The sequence below is a fragment of the Pseudopodoces humilis genome, chromosome 4 (assembly GCF_049639895.1).
Source record: "Pseudopodoces humilis isolate 2021_Gansu_Grassland_sample_001 chromosome 4, ASM4963989v1, whole genome shotgun sequence".
Taxonomy (NCBI): Eukaryota; Metazoa; Chordata; class Aves; order Passeriformes; family Paridae; genus Pseudopodoces; species Pseudopodoces humilis.
Window position 1 is genome coordinate 76,839,685 of NC_142203.1, and position 16,521 is coordinate 76,856,205.

Here is a 16,521-nt window from a genome sequence, read left to right on the forward strand (position 1 = left end):
CTTGTGGGACTGAATAATCCAGACAAATCACAGTGATTGTTGTCAAAGGTCTGCTTGCCTTCCTCTGCATGTGAAATTGGGATCTATGTGTGTCACAACCAGGATAATATACAGTTAAGCAGTTGCAAAGTTTAATATCTCATAACTAGGCTAATTGTTTTCCACAGTAAGGTACAGAAGCAGTAGTGCTTCCTTATTAAGTGGCTGCTTTTTCTTTTCTTTTTAACCTAACTTTTGTGTCACACAGAATTTCCTGGGAATTGGGATGCAATTAAAATGCAGGAAAAGTTGTTTAAAGAAGACAGCTTTAAACACATGGGGGTTTATGTGCAGGCAGAGGTACTTTAGCATTTTATGTACGGACAGAAACATGGAACAAGTTTATTTCTGCATGTGTTGCTTTCAAAGCTGAATAAAACTCAGTATTTTGGAAAGCTGGGATCGAAATCAGTTAAGTGTATTTGAATTTCCATGTATCAGGTTGTAGTCTCAGCTTCCATGGATGAAGAATTGCACTATGAAAATTGTTTTTCCCACTTCCTCAGTTCCTGAATTTACTGCATACAGAAAAGTCAGTGGAATATCATAGTGCTGAATAGCAGCACAATTTTCTGTCTACTTCAGTTGAGCAGTATGTCATGTTTAACTGAAGTGAGACTGGGAAGTGATGATGAGCCCAGGCCTTTCATCACTTCCTGAACTGAAGCTGCTTGGACTCTCTTGGCATTGTTTTAAGGCTGTTTCATGCTTAGTAGAAGTTTTGTGGATTGATCCAGTTCCAAGTTTTGCCCCTTTTTTCCCTTTTTATTTTCCTTTTTCCCAAATTTCAGGGGAAATTCATTCTCAAGAGAAGCTCAGCTCCTGTTCCCACCTCCTCTTCTGTGCTGGCCAGCCTCAACTCGCTCATCCCTGCTGATCTCCTCTTGCCCTGTGCTAAGCAGCAGCATTTCAGCTATGAGCCAATGCCTTATGTTTGATATTTGTGCAGCAGCTGAGAAACCTAAATAATTAAATTTCCCTGTGGCCCAAGCAGGAGCTGGATGAGCTGCCTTGTAGACGTGAGCTGTGCTGCCTTGTAGGATTTGCTGGCCTAGCGGTTGCTACCTGTGTGCTCATTCCTTAATAGAAACTGCCCCACTAATCATAAATAATTCAGCTGTGGCTCAGCACGTCGGGTTAACCTTTGGGAACACACTGAGCAGCCTTTGTTCTTAAAGCAGCAAAATGTTTTTTTCTGAGCGGGGAGAGACCTGCACCATCCATCTGGAGGGTTCGTTTCGCAGCAACGGCCGCAACTAGGCGTGACTTCGTTGTTGTGCAAGTGTGAGGTTTATTCAAACCAGTCAGATGTTTGATTCAATAATCCATACTATTCCAGTTTCTGTGATGCTGTGTCTCAGTCAGGGATGTCAGGAAGGCTGAGAGCTGCTATAGTATCCGCTATGGGAGTGTAAGAGTGCTGAATCCCTGTCTAGTTTCTCATGGATTTTATCTGGGCATCCTTTTTTCCTCAAGCAAGTTACAAGTAGATGGGATGAAATTTGTTAAAATCCTGACATCCCTGCTTCCCTGCTTCATGCATCTGATGCTGCCTCCCCTTCTCCTCGTACCACATCCTGGGATGACGGCAGGCAGAGATAACCACGGGAAAGAGAAATTTGCAGGCTGGGAATGAGCTGGCCAGCAGTGGTGGGTCAGAGGAGACCTGATGGTCACAGGAGACCACAGATTAAAGCAGCAATCCATTCCTGTGGCTATTGCAAAGTCAGCCAATAAATGCAGATGGGATCTGGGTCTGCCAAACTGTCAGAAATGGAAAGCAGTCAGTCAGCCTCCTAATTACAGGTGAGCACTAGGCTTGGACTCTCTCTGTGAGGTCCTGGCTGCCTGCTAGGAGAAATTAAAGATGGAATTGAGGATGGCTAGAAAAGTAAGGAATTGGGCTTACTTAGAGTAGAGAGAGATGCAGAACCCTCAATGGTAGGTCTGGGTTTTCCCTCGTGGGCCCTGAGGGTAATAAAACACGGGAAGGTGTGAGTGCAGAGGAATGATGCAGGGGCACTGGAGTTGGCCATGCTCTAGGTTGCACCAAGCCTGCAGCAAGACCTCAAAGAATTCATCATCCATCCTCTCAGACATGTAATTTCAGCGTCTGCTAGTTCAGGCTAATTGTTCCTGGAATGGGCTTGCTCCTCCCTTGCAGTGGCAGCAGCAGTCCGGACGTCCTGCCCTTCCCTCTGCTAGATCTGAGGAATAATTGCAAAGGGAGAAAAAGGCCCATTAACCTTTACTGTCTGTCTTTTCTTGCTGTAATCCAGTTGGTGTTTGTCTTGATGGCGATAATTACACAGAAGTATGTAATTGCAAGACAAATGTTTAATTAAGAGCAGGTTTGTTGCTAGTCTCTTGTCTGCTTCCATCTGGGAAGAGCGTGCTTGTGCCGGTTGTCTTGGCAGCCTGGATCGAAGGTCTGACGAGCCCGTTCTGCACCCTTGCTAAAGAGGAAGGAAATAAATGAAATTAAAGGATTAATGGGACCCTTCCATTCCCTCCTGCTGCCATAAGAGTTTCTAATTTCTGTATCATAGTTTGTTCAAGACCCACATCTTTAGATGATGCCCATGGTGGATAAACCAGGTTTATTTTGTTAAAATAATTTGGGATGGTGTGTCCTGCCCAGTCAGAGCTTCAGGAAAGCTTGTAAGGAAAACTGCTCTTCTAGATGCTGCAGTTACCTGCCTTCGGATGAGCTTAAATCAAAATTACATTTTCTAGCTCTTTAGCAATGCCCAGTAATGTATTCCTGCAATATCCTAGGAGTCAGAAAGCTTTTAAACCCAAAAAAACCCACTTGGGTTGAGAAGGTTACTTGTTTAAGCATGTCTGAATAAATGGGTTGTAAATTCTCAGCCTGCGCTGCCTCTTGGGAAGATACACGAATGTGAAGGTGGCCCTGTAACCTGACTGCACAAAGAAATGGCATTAAAAATATTCCTCCTCTCCTCACTCCTTGATGCAGAGGATGTCTGGGGCAGAGCTGCCTCCCTGCCTTACAGTAACAGCAGCGAGCATCAGCTACTGAAGCAATTTAAATACGTTTTCCCTCTGGGAAATCACACTGATCTTACTAGAGCTTTTTAATTAAATAATATGCTGACTGTTACAAGCTAGAAATACTTTGTGTTTTGTGTTTATTCTTTGCAGCAGCGTTTCCTTCTTGTTGTCGCTCGGTTTCTGGAGGAGAGAAGGGCTCGGGAATTGCTTCCCGCTGGGAAGCAGCCCCGGGAGCTGCCCACGGGCTGCAGCAGAGCATGGGAGATGGGAATACACAGATGAGCAGCTGGGCAAGGGTGAATTCCTGAAAGGTCTTGTCACAGGTACCTGTGGTTCTCCTGCCGAGCCAGCCCCACCGAGCCCCTCACTTCTCCCCTCCGGGCAACCGGGAGATTTGGGAGCGGCTGGGGTTTCAGCGTGACTTCCTCCCGCTGCTGAGGGAGCGGGTAATGAGGCAGGACGGTTTCACAGGTTGTTTCAGCCCGGCGAGCACCATCGCAGCCCGTTTTTCCCCGCGCTGGCGCATCCCGGCTGCGGATGGATAACCCTGGAGCCCGGGAGGTGCCATGGCAACATCGCAGGCAGGAGCCGGTTGGGTACGGATGCAGACGCGCACGCCAATTAAAATTTCAACAGCCTCTGATGCGAGGAGCGAGCCCGAGGGGCGGGACCCCTGCTCATGAATAAAATACGGGAGTGTTGAAGTCTGTGTCGGTGGGCTCCCGGCTCCGCCGCTCCCCCGGCCCTGCTTGCGCTGCCCTCCCGGAGGTTTGAGGTGTCTCGGCAGCTCCATCCCCTGCCGTGGTGGGCTTGTGGGGTTCTGCCCGTGCGGGCATCAGCTGAGCTCGCTGTCGAGCTCCTGTGCCGGACAGGCAGCGGGTCCCACCCCCAAACCGACACAAATTATTTGAAGATGCTGGTATTTCGTGCTGCAGTGGGAACCAGGAGGGGCTCTCTTGTGACCATGCCTTCATGTCCCAGGCGGTTCCTAAGCATGGCTGAGAAGTATTATCCCTGTTGTACAAAAGGGAGTTGTTGAGGCATTTAAGCACTTCCCAAGGCCACGCCACGAGCTGGTGGTTCCGGCTGCACACAAAGTGTTTTGTCCCCAGCCGCCACCTCCCCGAGCCTCGCAAATCCCTGCCTGAGGAGTGATGCTTTTTGCTCATGAACAAGCGATTCAAACAAGCTCCACGTTAAAACCACTTGGCTGCACCTTTGCCCCTTCAGCTCGGGAAGCCCTGATGTTTCTGCCTTAACAGGAAAAAAAACTCTCCCAGTATCCAGCTTAAATCCAGCCATGGCTGAGGAAAACCTCTTGTCCTTGTGCCTGGCTTTGGAGGCTGCTTAGTGCAAGCTCTGGCCCTGCACTTCTCCCTCTTCTCTAAGCCAGACCTGCTCTCCTTCTTCCTGCTGTCTTCCTCTTCCTCCTGATGTCTCCTCAGCCAGGGATGCTGCTGCCAGGAATTGGCAGGAGTCTGTCTTCCCGCCTTGCTCGGTGGAATTTGGTGCCACCAAACATTGCAAGCCCCACCCGTGGCCACAGACACCAGGCTGAAAGGGGTGAACTTTCCACCAGCATCATTCCATCACCTGTGGTTTGCAACCTTTAATTTGGGTCCTTATCTGAACACGCGGGACGTGCATCTTCTGTGGTCTGGGGGCTTTCCCCCCATTTTTACAGTTCCTCTGGCTCTTTCTGATTGTGGCTTTGAGGTATCTGTGCCCAGAAGTGGGGAAGAAACGGGAAGCAGGTGAAAAATGAGAAATCTCACCACCTCTGGGGCTCCTTGCCTCCAAATCCCATGCAGATGCTGCTGCAGGAGCTCTTCCCCGTGTGTCTCTCTCCTTCTCCCACCTGAGCTTCAGATTTGCTCCCTTGGATGTTGTTTTTCAGGCCCATAATCAGATTTTTTACAAGCCTTGGGAAGATCGCCTGGAAACAGCACGGGAGAGATGCTCTGCAAAATATTATCAGAAGCATCAGAAAGCAAAACAGCTTTTCTTTTAAAAGCTGGAAGCACGCAGTGCGGAGGTGGGGGTGGGACGCAAACCTGCAGAGCTTTGTAGAGCCAACTTTTGGAGCAGATCAAGCTTAAAGCACAGGTTTTGGAAGGCTTTGCTCAGCTCAGAGCCACCACGAGCTGTTTTGATGCTGGTTTTGGTACTTCCATTCATCTGCCTTCAGCGGGGATGTTTTTACCCAGTCAAAGCTGAGGTCCCGGCTTTTTTGCAGTGTGGGAAGAAGCCAGGCTACCTTGCATGAAGGATGGGGAGCCTATGCAAGGAATTCTTGCCCTGGTGGCTGGGGAAGACAATTCCTATTTTTTCCACCTCTATGAAGTGCCACTGCAAGGCACAAAAAGCACAGAGGGAGGTGACAAAGGAATGATGAGATGGCTCGAGCGGCACTTCTTACCCTGGTTTGATTCCCTATCCCCTAACCCTGGTGTGGGGTGGTACAAAAGCTCTACCAAATGTTTTCTCACCCCAAAAGGTGAGGAAAGGAGCTGAAGCTCTGGCTCCCCTCTGTGCTCACATCTGTGGGATGATGCCTGGGAGGAGACCTGGGCAGTACTGGCTGCAGGGAGGGCTCTCGTGAAGATGGTGAATTCTAAATTATTCCCATCTCTGACCTCAGAAGCAGGCAGGTGAACCCCCAGCAACCACGAAAGGCTGCTAGGAAATACCCAGTTGAACCACTTCACTTTAAAAAAATGCATCAAACTGCACCTGGATCCAGCCACAAAGGGTCCTTCCTGCTTGGTGTGGCCACCAAATCCTCTGTGCTCTGGCCCCTCAAGTGTGTCCTGGGCCTCCAGGCCCTCGGTCCCTCTGGTTTTCTGGCTTCCTACATGTGCCCACACAAACCATCAGAAACCTGATCTGTGTTTTCAGGAGTCTTCTTTCTTCTCCTAAAGCCTTAATTAATTTTCTCTGTCTGCTCTTGCTGGGTCTAATATCACTTGAACGGCTCACTCATGTGAATTAGCTTGATTAATGGCAGCACCCAAAGCTCCTCAGCCTGCTTTCCGTGGGAGCATTTCCAATCTCTAATTCTCCTTTGCCGAGGCCAAGCTTTAGTCTCAGCTGGTGGGAGCAGCAACCCACAAACACACAGAGAATATACAAATAGAGCTCCTCAGATGAGATAGTTTCCCTGGCTGAAAACATCAAGCTGCGGATTAATCTGTTGCACATAAAAAAGAACCCTGCAGTGCCTTCCTGCTCCCCAGGCCTTGTCCTTGGCACTGTGGCCTTTAGTGACAGCCACGCTGAGGTGCCGGGGGTCTTCTGCAGGCTGTGCTGCCCCTCCCAGCAGCAGCCTGCCCAGGCTGCCCTTGCTGTTGGACTGGCTCTGGCAGCTGGAATCTCCTCCAGACCAAAGGCTCCGGCTGGCACCAGTGGCCCAGCTGGTAATTCTGGTTTATTCTTCAGCTGGAAATGCCTTGAAAGCTTGGGAGGACCAGGGAGGTGGAACCAGCCCTGGAAAAGCAGGCAGGGCTCTGTGTCACTGTGAGCCGGGACTGATGCTTCCCTCAGCGATCATAAAAGCAGCCCCGGCTGATCCAGACACTTTCCCAGGGATGAACTGCGTCCTGGTGAAACTGGACACTCCTTGCTTGTTCCTGGGGGGCACTGAGGGGAAAAGCACAGCCATGGGAGCCACAGCACGAGGGGACAGCCCCACATGACTGTCCCTCAGGACATGGGAGCCACAGCCCCACATCGCTGTCCCCCAGGACAGTGACACTTTGCCTGCAGACACCCGGGAAAGGAGAGGTTGGGAGGAGCTGTGTGCATGTCCCACAGAGCAGGAACAATCCTGCAAGGACCAGTGGGGACACACAAGGCCTGCTGGCTTGTTCCAGGCACAAAAGTGGTGGCTGGAGCCACCAGGAGAAGACAGCAGGGAGGTGTGTGCAGGGGAGTGAGCCTCCATGTGCCTTTTGGACAAGGCACGATCCAACTTCAGGGGCCTGTGAGGAGGAGGTGACTGGGACAGCTGGGGACCCTCAGCCCAGCCCTGCCTTGTGTACCACGCCTGGTTTTGGGGCTCAAGCCCCCCAGTGATGACCAGGACTTGCCCAGGACATGGCAGGTGGGGAAGGGCAGGCTTTCAGCTCTGCCATCATTAGCATCTCATCAGCAGCCAAATTTTCCTGTGCTGCCAGGGGTGCTGCTGGCTGCCACGTGCCAGCAACCCACAGCATCACTGCCCACATCCCATCCTCAGGCTGCTGGACCTCCTGGAAGGGTGAGCTGCTGCAAAGGAGCACCTGAGGTTCACAAATGCTCGTGCTTGAAGGGAACTACAAAATCAGAAAGTCCACAATAACTCCTGGGGTTTTATTAGTAAATTACACTAGGGAATTGTTGTGTTGGTCCCTGATCTCCCAGGAGTGAGCACACAGCAATGTGGTTTGGATAAAGGAATGGGGTTGGATTTAGGGTATTGCCATGTCCTCAGCTTGGGGTGGAAGAGAGCAGCTCTGCCTCACTGCCTGCCTTGTGAACTCTCAGCTGAGAACCTGTGGAAGAGGCACAGCAGTATTAATTGAGAGCTCGTTTCCCAAGCCATCCTGGACATTATCTCAAACGTCCTCCCCATGAGACGCTCAGATGCTGCTTGCAGTGTTAGGCTGGGAAGCTTCGCTGCAGGGAGGTGGCTGTCGGTGCCTCCCCTGACCCCTTGGCAGTCAGTCTGTCCCCTCTGACCCCTTGGCAGTCAGTCTGTCCCCTCTGACCCCTTGGCAGTCAGTCTGTCCCCCCTGACCCCTTTGTGTCCCCATCTTTGGAGCGTTTGGGGCTGAGCTGTGAATTTCCCCTTCCCAAAAGGCTAATGCAGATGGAAACTGCTCAGCCTCAGCTTCTTGGGACCAGGGAGGTTGGACATCTCCCATCACCTCCAAAACAGGTTCTTAAGCTTCAAACCACTGCAATTAGAGCAGCAATGCAGGGAAATGGCCAGTCCTGGGGGAGTTAAAAAAAAATACTGTCTTGCTGTGTGTTTGGCGTTGGTGGTTTCTGAGGCTGGAATACTCCCAAGAAATTGGATCTGGAGCACAGAGGGCCAGAGGATGCCTCATCTGGGCTGTTCTTGGAGGAGATAGCATCTCCTGGCACATGCAGCACAGCCTGCCCAGAGCAGGCTGCTGAAGGTCACCGGAGAGCTCCGCTCACACGTGTTCAGACAGCTCCTTCATCGCTGCCATCCATCAATCCCCGTGCCCCAGCCCAGCCCCTCGGATACCCACTGAGGCTGTGCAAAGCCGTCCTGCTTAATTGGGACCTCAGGGAGGCAGTTCCCATTCTGAAGCATGCTCTGTTTTAATTAACGGGTAAAATAATCTATGAATAAATAGGAAGACCGTGACTAACTCCCATTTTTGTTTCTCTTCTGCTTCCCATGCTTCTCCCAGATAATTTGCCTCATGAAAGTCCACACAATGGATTACCTGGCTGCTTGTTTTCTGCAGGCTCAGTCCTGCAAACACTCAGGAATGCAAATGCTGGGAGCTGGCAAAGCAGGTGAATACCCAGGTGAGCAGGTGAGCTGTTCCTGGGATAGCTCCCTTGCTAAAGCTCAGCTGGGATCCAGGCATTGCAAGGGATTTATTCCCAGGTGTGGGGAGCAGCAGCTTTGAGGTTGTTTGACCTGGGCATCACCTGCACCTGGTGCGCTGGGGACAGCCGTGGCAAAAGAAAGGCCTCTGCTTCCAGAAAGAAAAACACCTCTTTTGAAACAAGGCCATCCATTTTCTTTCCTGTGGCTGGGTTTCTGTTGTGGGTACAGTCGGGAACGCAGTGGATCCAGGCACCTGTGCCCAAAACCTGTCCCCTGTGCGGTGCCTTCCTGCTGCACCTGGGCTCTCCTCGTCCATCACAGCTTCGTGTCCAGGGCTAAACCAGGAGCTGACACCTTGGCAGTCAGTCCATCCCCTGAGTCAGTCCATCAGGCAGAGACAGCACTTCCAATTAGAACCTTTATTAATGAGCGTAGAGCCAGGATGAACGGCTTGTGTGGCAAGCAGGGAAGGAAGCTGGGTGAGGGAGAGGATGCTGCGGTGTGAGGGAGCTCCTCCTGCTCAGCAGGAAATGTCCCTGGCACTGTCTCCAGGCTGGGACAGTGGATGTGACAAAATCTGGGCTCTCCGAGCCTGTTCCTGGATCCCCCAGCACGTGGAGCTGGGAATTGTCAGCTCAGAGGTGCCTGCCCCCGCTCCCGCCTGCTCTGAGTGCACAAAGGTGGGCACAGTGCACGTAGGAAAGAGCAACAGGAGGTGAAAAGTGACGGGGAGTGTGGGTGGGCAGAGAAGAGCTGCTCTGGCTCTGGTCCCCCGGTGCCAGGAAGTTGTGACAAGCTCGTTCCCGAGGATTTACAAAGGTGGCTGCCTACGATGTGAGAGAGACCTCATCTTCTTTCTTCGCCTTGGCAGTTTTAGGTCAGTTTAATAGAACAGGAGGAAAAGGAAACCTTCAAGGAAGTTGATGCTAAATTGACGACAGTTTGGGGAATCAAAAGCTTCGCTCTTGACTAGTTTTGCTGCCGGTGAGGTGGAAGGAGCAGGCTGGGATCCCTCGCAGCTGCTGAGTGGCAATGCTCGCCACTCCTGCCCTGGCTGGGTGGTAGGTGGGTGCTCTGATACGGCATTAATTCGAATGTGATGCGAGAAAATGGAGGGAGAAGTGAATAAACTGTTATTTGAGGCTGCCAGGGGGCCTGGGTGCAGCTGTGGGACAGGAAGGAGGGCAGCAGGGACACACTGTGAGTGAAGGAGGATTTGCAGTAAATAAGAAGTAGGTGGGTTGTGCTGCGATACCGCTTTCTCCACACAGACCCAGTCCCAGGAGCTCCGTGTCTGGACATCACATCTGCTCACCACTCCATCATTCTTCACAGCAGCTGCTCCGTGCTGTCCTCTGCCACGCCATCCAGCCTGGATCCAGAGCTGCTCCCAAGTGTCTGCCACCCCTCCTCCTCCTCCATGCGGATCTCCATCCCTCGCAGAGCGCTGGAGGAGCTGGCAGGGCTGAGGGCAATTCTTCACTCGTAGCTAGCAGATTTTGTGCTCTGACACTTCCTCCTTCGAAGCCTTCCTGTTTCCAAGAGGCAGACTTTGTTAGGAGCCGTTTCCCTAGAGAACAGGCCCACGGGAGCACCTTGGCTCATGTCCTGGTGTCCAGCAGTGGTCTGAGCCCCGAGCCAGGGTGTCCCCACTGCTGTGGGACCCTGCCAGCTATGCTCCAGCAGCACCAAGTGAGCCAGGCCTGCAGCAGCAGCTCATCCCTTCTGAGAGGTGCAAGCTCACCCCTGGCCTGTCCTAAAGGTAAGGAACCAGAGGAAGGTGATGCCTGCCCAAGGGCTCGGTGCTGCTGTCCTCAGCCACAGCAGGACAGGGCAGGGCACTGCACCAGTGCTGCTGCAGCACCGGGACCTGACGGGTGCAGGGAGGGGCTGCTTCACTCCATGCACAGCTCCCCACCTCTGCAGCTGCTTTGTAGACACCAAATTTAAGTATTTGTACATATTTAAGTACCAATGTGATTTATGGCACTTAGGGGAGAAATCAGAGTGTGCGTGAAGGATGAACAGAGCACGTGGCGAGTCAGAGCGGTTTTATTTCCCCAGACTGACACTCACAGCATTTTTCTGTCCTGCTGTTTTTAATTTCCACTTTATTCTTGTATATTAATACTGCTCCAGGGCAGGTGATCGCACATTGCTGTCACACCTTCCCCTGGAGAATTCATCTTTTCCTGGTGGCAGCAGGGCAAAGGCAGAGTCGCTTCAGAGGTGTGACTAAGCCAGGGCTAATGCAGCTGGACCACTCGGGTGGAGCTTTACACCGATGTGCAAACCACCACCAAGGCCGTGCCAGAGCTCTGCTAAGCCATGCCCCCCTTAGTAACAGGTAGGGCAAAAAAGGTATATGCATTATTAAATGGCATTTTTGTTCTGCCTGCTGGAAATATAAACTGACCTTTATGAGGGCTTAAACATGAAACATGGGCGTGGGAGGCTCGCTGAGGTCCAGCCATCAATCAGCCTCTCCTTTGGTATTCTTGTACGTCCTTTTTCTGCATGAAAGGTTAGGAAGTCAAAAGAGCTTTCTTAAATGTTTCATATTGTCCTTTTTTCCCAGCCTCTGGTTAGAGAGCTGCTCGCTCAGGGCAGTCTGGGGCTGAGGCAATGGCCAAGGCAAGCGCTGCACCCAGCTCTCTGTGTAGATCTGTGTGGCAGCTGGGCTGAAATCAAAGGATCACAGAACCATTTGGGCTGGAAAGGCCCTCACACCATCGAGTCCAGCCACTCCCCAGCTCTGCCCAGGCCACCCTGCCCCGTGTCCCAAGTGCCACATCCACATGGCCTTCAAACCCCTCCAGGGATGGTGACTCCAGCACTGCCCTGGGCAGCTCTGACAGGGATTGACAGAGCTTTATGTAAAGAAATTCCTGCTGCTGTCCCCCCTGTCCCTGCCCTGACCCAGCCTGAGGCCGTTCCCTCTCCTCCTGTCCCTGTTCCCTGGCAGCACAGCCCGACCCCCCCGGCTGTCCCCTCCTGCCAGGGACTTGTGCAGAGCCACAAGGGCCCCCTGAGCCTCCTTTGCTCCAGGCTGAGCCCCTTTCCCAGCTCCCTCAGCCGCTCCTGGGGCTCCAGCCCCTTCCCCAGCTCCGTTCCCTGCCCTGGACACGCTCCAGCCCCTCGGTGTCCTTCCAGCCTGGATGGGCTGGTTCTCCACGGGCTCCCATCTGTCCTGGCCCCAGATTCCCCACAGCTCCCCGTGCTCAGCCACGTGCTGCTCCCAGAAAGCTGGGATTTGTTTACTATGCACCAATTTATTTCATTTTCAATTTAAAATATAAGAAGTACGTGGGTTATAGCAACATAATTTGCAGCCTGCTGATTAATAATACAGCTGACAGAACAAAATTGGGCTGCGAGCTCAAAGTGCTGAGGAAAGCTAAAATTTAGTGAGCAGTGTGTGGATGTGGGGTAGGCAGCCTGCAGCTGGGAGAGGAGGCTACTGAGGCCAGAAACACTGTTTGCTTTTTTAGCTGCCTCTCACACAAATCCCGGCTCATACATCCCCTCCACCCTACCCACCGTACGATATTCCAGGCTTGGAGATGGGCAGCACTCCGCTGGAAAACCCTGTGAGGAAAGGGATATGAGGAGAGCAATTCCTAAGGGTTCCCCATCTCTGCAGAGAGAAGGCAACCCACACAGAACTGATTTAGAATGTGGTTTTTTTCCCCAAGAGTACTGAGATGCTGCCCAGCAGACAGGCTGTAGCACCTCTGCTAAATGTGGCTGGTATTGCAGCAGTTTTTCATTTTATAAAGTTTGCTACCAAAAAAAGAGTCTTTATTCTCTGCCTGTTGTGTCTGGGCCTGTGAAAGCGTTAAAGATTCATCCCAGGGTGTGCTGCTGCAGGTGGGACCAGCTCTGCAGGGCGTTCCAAGGGCTGATGAGGTACCAGGGATGTGTCACGGGTGTCGAGGAGGATGTGCTGAGTGTGCTGTGCCCGGTGGGAAGCGACAGTGCCAGCCTGACTGGTGTCACTTCACTGGTGTCAGCACGCCCAGATCTGGCAGGGGATGTCTGAAACTTGCTCCTGATGAGACACCCAAGTCCCTTTTATTTTAGCAGCCAACGATTGAACCCCTGAAAGAGGCTGAGTGCATCCTGTAACGGGAGACAGAGTGATACTGTGCAAGACAAACGCTTTGCAGTGAGCACGACGGCCTTTTCATAGAAGCACAGTTAGGTGTGCAGCCCTGGACAGCCCCACAGAACAGTCTGAGCGTCACCCCAGCACGCTGTGGCTCCTCTGCCTGTGAGAGGGGCCAGTCCCAGGCTGCACATGCTGTCAATAGGTGACAAAAACGAGTCCAGTAGGTGCTAGAAATGGAGACAGCTGAGAGAAGCACCCTCTCCCTGAAGGCACCGGACAGCCCCTGCCTGGCAAGGCAGGACTAAAGCCTTCCTGCATTTGCCTTACCTGTGCTTGTGGCTGTCTCACAGAGCGCAGGGAGAGAGCCTGGGTTAAACCCACACCGTGCTGGGGTGAGAAAAAGAGATGGTCACAGCCCCTGCTCCTGACACACACTGCCGGCTTTGATGGAGCGTGCCAGGTCCCTCCTCACCAATCACCAGGAAATTGATGTAAACACTCTGGCGGCTTTTGGAGAGCTTTGCTTCCCCCTGCTTGGAAAGAGACACAATCCCTCGTGCTTGAGGATGCAGCACAGATTATCTAGCCAGGCTCCAGGGTGTTTAATTAAGCTGTTCATCATGCTGTCTGTCTCCATCCTGCCCTGGCAGCACCTGAGGGAGCAGGCTCCTGCGTCCCTGGCGGAGCATCCCGGGGCGGCGGGCGCGGGGTGCGGATGCTCGGCGGTGAGCAGGGGTTAACAGCCCGCTCGGCACAGAGCGCCTTTGTGCCGGGCACTCGTCCTGCCAAGCCGTCTGGCTGTTGCCAGGGCGGTGTGAGAGCCCGGGGCACTGCCAGGGTTTGTTGTTTGGGGACGGCTGCCAAGGTCCTGCGAGGTGCTGCCCTGGTTTCCTGCAGTGCTGGGGACAAACTCACGAATACCCCGTCTCTTCACCCAGACCAAGCTCAACCTACCAAACCAATGCCTGTCCCTGAGCAGAAAATATAAATGTTTCGGTGCTATCACTGCCAATTGCAAGAGGGAATCACAAAGTCACAGAAGGCACCTTGAAGATCATCTCATTCCACCCCCTGCCATGGCAGGGACACCTTCCAGTGTCCCAGGCTGCTCCAAGCCCTGTCCAGCCTGGCCTTGGACACTGCAGGGATCCAGGGGCAGCCCCAGCTGCTCTGGGCACCCTGTGCCAGGGCCTGCCCACCCTCCCAGCCAGCAATTCCTTCCCAATATCCCAGCTGGGCTTGCCCTCTTGAAATTTGAACCCACTGCCCGTGTGCTGTCACTCCATCTCTTGTAAATGGTCTCTCTCCATCTTGCCAGCCCCTTCAGGTCCTGGAAGACCACAATTAGGTGACCCCAAATCTTCTCTCCTCCAGGCTAAGCAACCCCAATTGTCTCAGCCTTTCCTCACAGGGGAAGCGCTCCAGCCCTCTGACCATCTTGTTGGTCTCCTCTGGCCTCACTCCAGAACTCACTGGCCCAGGTGCTCGAAGAGAGCAGCCCCTGGCCGTGCCACAAGCCACAGGGCTCAAGCTGTGGAAGGCGAGCCCTCAAATCCATGCCTCGCTCCCAGCCAGGGCAGGTGCAGGGAGCGCTCCCACAGCTCGGGGTTTGTGCGCTTCAGCCTTGCCCTGGGGCTGGGTGGGCGAGTTATTTTCTATTTCCACTTTTCCCTCTGTTGGGCCACTCCAGTGGTGGACAGTCCTGTGCTGAGGAGCAGACCAGGATCACAGCGCCAGAGCCGGGCATGTCACCGTGTGCTCTGCTGCAGTGACATCTGGGAGCTCAGTGCCAGACAAGAGCCCTGTTTGAGAACACCTCTGCCCAAACAGCCCTGTGTTCTGGCACTGGGCTTTGCCCCAGGATGCCCTTAGGTTTCCCTGGCTGTGTGTTTGTCACCTGGGGACAAACAGCCATGGGAATAACCTCCACGCTTTGCACAGAGAGCACACCGGCTCACTTTCCCTGGGAGGTTTTAACAATAGCTGCTAATGCTCCAATTCCTCTTTCTGCTCTCTGTTTCCACCCTTCCATCCACGGGCACAAGCTTCTATTAAATACCTTCCTGCTCATGGGGCAACCAGATGGGAACATTCATTTTAATCCTAGACAGCAAAACAGTAGAGTTACAGATTACTGTGCCACCAAAAATTGCTTACACACCTTCGTTTCCTCCCATGCAATTCCCTGAGAGTTTTAATTTACGGGACCATTTTTTATTTTTTTCTCACCACTTCCCTTGCATCAGGCAGGGCTCCTTCAGCTTCAACAAAGCAGCGTGCCTGTCTGGAGGGGATCAATAACTATTGAGCTATCGCGCTTCCTCCACTTAGACTGTTGAAGCAGCTTCCTTTAATTGCTCTTTCACACTGTAAATACAGCGTACGGTGAATTTTTTTTCCTTTGAGGCTGCTCAGTGGGTGAAGGCACCAGCGGGTAGGAAGAGCTCGGCTGCCTCACCTGTGATCCATCACACCTCCTCCTCCTCCTCCACTGGGAGCAGCTCCGGAGCGCAGGGACACGAGGATGCTGCCAAGCTCCAGGGGCCAAAGCGGGCGGCAGAACGGTCCCACAGGGACGATGGCTTGGTGCGGAGCCGGAAACCCACAGGTTAAAACTGATAAGTGAATGCACGTTGGGTACGGGCACGGGAAAGGGCTGAGAGGCAGCCAGGAGGGTCCGGGTGCTCAGCACCCTGCGCTGCCAGGGATGCCCCGAGGTGGGGGCCAGGCGGGCTCCCCCTCCCTGGGCTCCTCACAGTGGGGTGAGGGAAGCGGGGAACCGGGTCCCGGCCGGCGGCGCCTCCGGGGAACGGGGAGCGGCTTCCCCGGGGATGGCCAGGGATGAGCGGGCTCCTGGGCTCCTCCGGGGATGGCCAGGGATGGCCGGGCTCCTGGGCTCCTCCAGGGGATGGCCAGGGAGGAGCGGACGGACTGGATCGCCTTCGGCGGTTCCCCGCGGCGATAGCGAGGGGGACCGGAGCTCTCCGTGCCGCTCCCCCCGAGGATGGGGACCGTCCTTTTCTCGGGGACGGCGATGGGGGGACGGACCGGACCCCTGGGGCAGCTTTCCCCGGGGATGGCGAGGGATGACTGGACGGACCCCTGGGTGGTTCCTCCCGGGGATGGCGAGAGGGATTCGCACCCCTCCGGCGGCTTTTCCCACGGTCGCCCAGGGATGACCAGACCCCCGGGCGGTTCCTCCCCGGAATGGGTGGGGGGACACGATGCCGGGGGCGGCTTTTCCCAGGGGTGGCGAGGGAGGAGGGGACCCCCGGGCGGCTCCTCCCGCGGATGGCGGGGGCGGGGGAGCCGACCTCTCGGGCGTTTTTTGGCGGGGATGGCGAGGGCTGTGGGGCCCCGCCGCGGTCCGTGCGGGGATGGGGGGGTTGGCGGCTGGCGGCCCCCCCTCCCGCAGGTGCCGGCGCGGCGGGGGCCGGGGGTGACGTCAGGCGGGGCGGGCGCGGTGCCGGTGCCGGTCGGGCCATGGCGGAGCCGAGCGCGGCGGCCCCGGTGAGTGCGGCGGCCGCGGCGCTGCCCCCGAGCCCCGCCGGGCGCTGCCGCTGAGCGGGGGCGGGCGGGGGGCGCCGGGCGGGGGCGGCTCCGTGCCCCGTGCGGGAGCGTCCCTGCGAGCCCTGCCGGTGTCGCCTCGTCCTTCCCGTGCCCCGGACCCCCTTCCCCGGAACCGAGCGATCCGAACCCGTGAGAGCGCCGGCTCGCTGCCGGCGAGGGCGAGCGGAGACACCGGCATTTCTTCTCCGCGCTTTTACACGGGCTCGGTGCGTCTTTG

General features: G+C 54.5%; 1 protein-coding gene across 3 annotated transcripts in view; it reads left to right on the forward strand.

The window, feature by feature from the left end:
- Positions 1 to 15,237: 15,237 nt before the first annotated feature.
- Positions 15,238 to 16,521, forward strand: part of MAPK4 (mitogen-activated protein kinase 4) — a 48,060-nt gene continuing 46,776 nt past the window's right edge. Inside the window, exon 1 of one of the 3 annotated variants that reach the window (XM_088054505.1) lies at positions 15,238 to 15,342. The gene's annotated coding sequence lies outside the window, so the exon portion shown is untranslated. Of the gene's footprint in view, positions 15,343 to 16,193; positions 16,245 to 16,327; positions 16,511 to 16,521 lie in introns of those variants that run through there. The other 2 variants (XM_088054504.1, XM_088054503.1) reach the window with 2 other exon arrangements.